General features: G+C 38.4%; 1 pseudogene; it reads right to left on the reverse strand.

The window, feature by feature from the left end:
- Window positions 1-1,709: 1,709 nt before the first annotated feature.
- LOC125166354 (14-3-3 protein theta-like) lies at window positions 1,710-2,433 on the reverse strand (annotated as a pseudogene).
- Between the last annotated feature and the right edge of the window lie 4,822 nt (window positions 2,434-7,255).

A 7,255-nucleotide genomic window follows, 5' to 3' on the forward strand; every position in this document is an offset into this window, starting at 1 on the left:
TTTGCTAATAGTTTTTGAGAAATTTTGCATTGTGGTCATGAGAAATATTGATGTATAGTTTTCTTTTCTGATAATGACTTTGTCTGGTTTTGGCATTAGGGTAATGTTGGCTCCATAGAATAAGTTAAAAACTATTCCCTCCATCCTCTGAAAGAGATCATGAGGAATTGATACAGTTTTATTCTTTAATGTTTCGTAAAACTTACCAGTGAACCCATATGGGCCTCATGCTCTCTATTTTGGAAGGTTTTAATTATTGATCCAATTTCTTTAACAGATTTTGCTCAGATTGTTTATTTCTTCTTGGATGAGTTGTGGCAAATTGTGTCTTTCAAGGAATTGATTCAAGTCATCTAGGTTATCAAATTTGTGGCATAGAGTTAGTTGTTCATAGTATTTCTTTATTGCCATTTTCATGTTGAAAGGATCCATGGTGATCATCCCTCTTTCAGTTCTGATATTAGTAATCTGTGTCCTCTCTTTTTTTCTTAATTAGTCTGGCTAGAGGCTTATTGATTTTAGTGGTCTTTGCCAAGAACCACCTTTTGGTTTTATTGATTTATATCAATACTGATATCCTGTTTTCAATTTTATTCATTTCTGCTCTAATTCTTATTATTTCTTTTCTTCTACTCACTTTGAATTTAATTTGTTCAACTTCTACTAGTTTAATAAAGTGTAAAGTTAGATTATTGGTTTCAACTTTTTTCTAACATAGGCATTCAATGCTCTAAATTTCCCTCTAAGAATTGCTTTCACTGCATCCCACAACTTTTTTTTTTGGAGTTTTGGAGGTGTAAGTGAATTTTTATCAGAAAGCAAAGTTGTCAACTTAAAACAGCAGCAAATAAAAAATTAATAAGAAAACGTCCAGGGCACCTGGGTGGCTCAGTCGGTTAAGCGTCCGACTTCGGCTCAGCTCACGATCTCACTATCCGTGAGTTCGAGCCCCGCGTCGGCCTCTGTGCTGACTGCTCAGAGCCTGGAGCCTGTTTCAGATTCTGTGTCTCCCTTTCTCTCTGACCCTCCCCTGTTCATGCTTTGTCTCTCTCTGTCTCAAAAATAAATAAACGTTAAAAAATTTAAAAAAAAGAAAAAAAAGAAAACTTCCTATTATCACAGATACACAAGACCTCCATCATATACAATAAGGGAGGCATTTCGATTTGTGACCCTCACCCCAGGAATGCCAAATGCTTTTCCTTTCAATCTAATACTTCTGGATTCCTACCAAAAAGGAATACAGTAAGGGCATGGAAAAGTTTCTTACTGAAAGGAAACCCCCCCAAAGAAGAGTAAGGAAGGGAATGTAGAAATTAAGAAGTCATGTAGAACACTTTTTAAATTGTAATGAACTACATTTTCATATCTTCACAGTAATACAAATCATGGTCACTTGCAGAACTGGTTCAGATTACTTAAATACCAGGTACATTTTTAGTCCTCTACATAAGTGTTTGGAAGTTACTTATGTTTGTATGAAATGAAGCTACTAATACATTTCTACAGCAGTAACTGCATACCAGGAATGCCAAGACAAACACAAATCAAGGAGTGGAGTTTTCCCAAAGTGGCAGTGTGAAAGGACTGTAAACAGTTGATTCCACACACATGAATGGGTTTCTTTGCTACAGTAAGTCCAAATGGAATAAGGAATGGAGATGTGTAAAAGGTTTCTTGAAGGGAAGAACAATGACACCTGTATGCGTTTAGTTTTCTGTCCCTTTGGCCACGTCACATTCTCCCCCTGTGCTGTCTGATGTTCATAATGTTAGGTGGTCTCTAAGCAACTGCATGACCAGGGTGCTATCTTTGTATAAGTCTTCACTCAGTATATCAAGTTGTACAATGGCCTCATCGAAAGCTGTTTTAGCCAGTGTGCAGGCAAGTTCTGGGTTATTAAGAATCTCATAGTACAGTACAGAAAAGTTATGAGCCAGCCCAGGTGGATTGGGTGTGTGGGTTGCATCTCTTTCTTGCTCATATCAAAAGCCTCTTGATAAGCTCCTTGGGGATTATCTATAGTTTGTTTTCCACCGTCACTACATGCAACTTTGGCAAGGAACCGCAAGTAGTCTCCCTTCATTTTCAAATAGAAGACCTTACTCTCTGGGTTAGTTGCATTGGCTATTAAATACTTACCCAGCACGATGGTGTAGGTGGACCTCAGTTCAGATTCCACTTTCTCCCAATAGACCTTATTCAGCTACAACTGTTTGTCAGAGGTGTTTGTCATGAGGTTTTCTGCTTCATGCTCCAGATGACCTTCGGGATGGCCCTGCCGCCCCGGACCACGTTCTTGAGCATGTTGCACTGCTCTCTGGACAGCTCGGCTCCCTGCTCCGTCACGGCCTTCATGCAGGTGGTCATGTCATCGTAGTGCTCAGCCTCCTGGGCCACCTTTGCTTTCTGGATCAGCTCTGTTTTCTTCATGCGGACAGGGAGAGGAGAGCAAGGGCGAGCATCAACATGGATTGGCCTGAGGTGGGTCCGCGGAGGGCCTTCCCGTCTCCACGGCCTTAGCTGCGGTGTGACTCTTACCACTCTGATTGGCTTTTAACTTCTTAGCCCAGCACCCTCCCGTCTCTTGCGTCCCACAGATTTTGCTACATTGTATTTTTGTTTTCATTCAGTTCAAAATATTTTTAAATTTCTCTTGAGATCTGTTCTCTGACCCATGTGTTATTTGATAATGTGTTCTTTAATCTTTAAGTATCTGGGGATTTTCCAGTTATCCTTCTGTTATTGATTTGAAGTTTAATCCCGCTGTGGTCTGAGAGCTAACACTATACGATTGTTATTCGTTTGGATTTGTTAAGGTGTGCTTTATAGATCAAAATGTGCTCTATCTTGGTGAATATTCCATAGGAACTTGAGAAGAATGAGTATTCTGTTGTTGGGATGAAGTAGTCCATAGATATCCGTTATATCCAGTTGATTGGTACATGTTGTTGAGCTCAGCTATGTCCTTAACTGATTTTCTGCCCGCTAGATCTGTCCATTTATGATATAGAGGTGTTGAAGTCTCCTACTATGATAGTGGATTCATCCACTTAATGAGTATATATGTTAATGATTCTTATTAGTCTTCTATACTTTTGACTCACAACTGTTTGTATAATGATGCATAATTATCTTACAGCTGACACTTCTAACTCCAAATATATGTGTAATAGATTAATATTTCAAGGTTTTATTTTGACATTTTATTTTTGTTATGGTAAAACTGAAGGTTTTTAAAAATTTAAAGTAAAAATTGAAAGTACCTTTTTTTGGTAATTTACCTTGAGATTTCACCAGCAGAAAAAAAGGAAGGCCTTAGTTTTATTTTTCATACTTGCCATCTTTGATGTCACCAAATCTACTTATGAATGAGAACTACAAAGACAATCTCATGCCAAGACAATTCTTTGGCTCATATCATTCTACTTGGCATGGACCTTTAGTTCCTGTCACGCATTTCCTATATTTATAAAGAATAACTGAAAATGTTTCCCTCTTCTTTTCTACCTATGCTTTGAATTAGCAGGTGACTTCTCGGCTCATACAGGCCCTTGTATTTATTCTTATTACATATATATATATATATATATATACACACACACACACACACACATATATGTACATATCTATAATACTTACTGAATTTGTTTATGCTCAAATAAATTCAATATATTTAATATTAAGAAGGCTTTTATACCACCAGTAAAGCCCTCAAAACCCACAAATACTGAATGTCTAAAGCAGTGTACAATTTTGCCAAGTTTTCTTTTTGTCCCCAATCCAAAGGTTTGATAGTCTCCCAATCTCATACTTAAATTCCTTTTGGTTTTACACTTTGTTGATGTAATACCTTAACAGTGTTTCTGCCAATGAATTTGCTACATAAAGAAATTACCAAGAAAGTCTGTAGTTGAGGTCATTTCTTATGAGGTATGGGCAAAAGGGATGGACGCTACCAAAGGAAGTGCCCAAAATAGAATATAGACATCATGCCATGGTTTGCAATAGTAACAGCAAACATTATATTCATGGCTAGAAAAAAGATAAGTTCATTTGAAGTTTAATATATTTGCTTCCTTTCTTGCTCTTTATCAGTAGTTCTAAAAGTTAAACATTTTCACACTACTTCTGCGATACATAAGTAGACTTTAAAGAAGAACTGAAGAGGGCGCCTGGGTGGCGCAGTCGGTTAAGCGTCCGACTTCAGCCAGGTCACAATCTCGTGGTCCGTGAGTTCGAGCCCCACGTCAGGCTCTGGGCTGATGGCTCAGAGCCTGGAGCCTGTTTCCGATTCTGTGTCTCCCTCTCTCTCTGCCCCTACCCCGTTCATGCTCTGTCTCTCTCTGTCCCAAAAATAAATAAACGTTGAAAAAAAAAATTAAAAAGAAGAACTGAAGAAAGAAAGGAAAATTCTACTTAATAGTGCAATGTTGGCAACCAATAGCAAGTTCTCTAATTTTTGACAAGTGTTTAAGTTGTTGGCGGTTGCTCCAAATATAAGCTTAGCCCATGGATATGCTCTTCTGTTATTTACTTTTTAAAACAAAGTGACTCTAAATTGGGCATCAGCTGATTAAATGGTAACACTTTTTGACATAGTGAGCCTGTAGATTACAGCAGTCCAGAGCATGAGCCATGGGGCCAAATGATCTGGATTTGCTTATCTATAAAAGGAAGACAACCACAGTACTTTCTTCACAGGAGCTTCTAGGGATTACAGGGGTTCATGTTGTGGAAGGTGTGCTGAACAGTGTGTGGAAAATATTGAGTGCTTGGTAACTGCTGACTCTCCTTTTGAATGCTTCAAGTGGTACAAGTTAGGAAGCAAGGAGGAGAGAGAGTCAATACTGTCAGACCTAGTGCTATGCAACATGGAGGTGTTCCGATCAATCTCTACACGGGGACGTTTCATTCTGCTAATAAAGACTGAAATAATCATGAAGACAGGTTGCCAATTGTTGCAGGAGAGATTATTTTGGATTATGCATGTGGGCCTGGTATAATTAATCACAAGGGACCGCATAAGAGATGGAAGGAGGGATCAGAGTCAGAGAAGGCAACGTGGTGATGCAAGAAGAATCAGAGAGAGAGAAACCTGAAGATGCTACAATTGTCTTTGAACATGAGGAAGTAGTCATGAGCCGTGGAATGCAAGATGCCCTTAGAAGCTAGAAAAGTCAAGAAAGCATCCTTTCTCCTAGAGCCTCTATAAGAAACAGTCCTACTGACACCTTGATTTTAGTCTTTCTGGCCTCTAGATCCATAAAATCACAAATTTATATTGTTTGAATCCATTGAATTTGTGGTAAATTATTACAGCTTCGGTGGGAAACTGATACAATTGGACATACAAGGACAGAAGCTTGCATCCACACATTTTTATACAAACACACACACACACACACACACACACACACAAACACACACAGAGTGATGAGGGCTATTGCATCACTGAGTAATGCAGGTCGCCAATTCTTTGGTAGGAAATAGCTAAGATCGTACCCACTGTATATTCTTTGCACATTGTTCTAAGTGTGTAGGACAAAATGAAAAACTCTTTCACCCTCATCACCAAAGTGGCCTGTTTATTTTCACCAGGTCACTAGTTTGAAAAAACAAACAAACAATGAATTACAACAATAGCCTATGATGTGTGCACAATTCCTGAGCAGTGAACCATGTTTCCAGTTTTCTAAGTACGTATTGGACTTCAGGGTCCGCAAAGCCAGAGATCGTGTTTTACTCCTCTTTCGACCCCTAACACCTAGCACATATTATGTCACTGAATAAGGTCTCATTCAAAGTTTGTTGCACTCAATTGAACAAGGTAATAAAAGTAAACAGTATTTCTTATAGAACTTTTGGTTCCATTATTCTTAGTATGATAAATGTTTTCTTCCCTGTGTATGCCTATCTGTGTACGTGTGAATGCATATGTGTGTGCACTCTTGGTCTGCAGATGATGTTTGTGGGCTTTTTCTTCTGTAGTAGTGAAGGATTTCTTGCTTTATGACGATATTTCACATTTATTTGATGCCTGACCAGAAATACAAGTGAGGCCTCTGTTCAGGATTTAGGGGAAAGAAAAACAAACTGCTTTTCAACAGAATCTTGCTCACACAGTGCCCAGAACAGTGTACTGATATTGATGCTTATTATAAACTACATGAGATTATATGATGATGGTGATGGCATTGATGATAAAATAAAATTAGTCCTCTGTTATTTCTTACTAGAGTGTCTGTGAACGAAAATTGAAAGGCCAAATGTTAGAAGTGAAAAAAAAAATCTCATGAATTAAAAAAAAGGATTGATTACATGCATTAATGTTCGGCTAATATATATTCTAATCCACACTAAACCCCGGAGCACAAATGCCTGGGTTATTAGAGACACATGCCGGTAAACTGTTCATGATTATTGTCTGGTGATCTAGCTGCCCAAATAGCTCTAACGTGGAATGTAACAAATGAGATTAGCCTTCTCATCTGAGTGCTAAATATCGCATTGCTATCCACAGCAGCCAAGGAAAACTCCAGCTCCCCTACTTCTGGGCATGAAGAGGAGATAGACTCAATCCAAAGCATTTACATTTTTAGTGCATCACTTCTTTCTACTAAGAACTGTCTAACTGCTGTCTCATTTTCTCCATTAAAATCCCAGTTCTGGTCACTCTATCCTGTCGTCAGCAATAAGCAAGTAATTAATCAAACCCCAAGGAAGAGTTAAAAGGAGTCCCTTTATAAGCCTGTGTCTGTGGTGTAATTATAGGTCTTCTCTATGCTGCCATTTTTCTTGAGCCCTCTGTACTCACATATGTGCAGGGACCATACCTGTCATCATGAAGAAGCTGGAACAGGTTTCTGAAAGGATTCCAGGACATTCTGCCCTCCCAGACCTTTTCTCTGTTGCCCTTCTTGAAATTCTGCTTTGTTCCTCCTTATATCCTTTCTTCCTATCCTTTTGAATACAGCAGGATAAAACATTCTCTAGGTGTCATAGCCTCTTCTGGGCCGCAATATTCTGGAACAAAAATTCTAAGGAAAGAATTGGGGCTGCTGTTGCTATTTTTTGTTTGCATTTAAACCAGTTTTATAATAAGGTATTATCCAAATAGCTTGAATACAGATCTATAAGCCACTAAAAATAGTGGGAAAAAATTAGAATAAAGCTTGTTTCAAAAAGACAAAAATAAAGCACAGCACAAAGAAGAGTGGATAAAGTGGTAGTCAAACATAAGAAATCCTGTTTT

Source organism: Prionailurus viverrinus, chromosome B2 (assembly GCF_022837055.1).
Source record: "Prionailurus viverrinus isolate Anna chromosome B2, UM_Priviv_1.0, whole genome shotgun sequence".
NCBI lineage: Eukaryota > Metazoa > Chordata > Mammalia > Carnivora > Felidae > Prionailurus > Prionailurus viverrinus.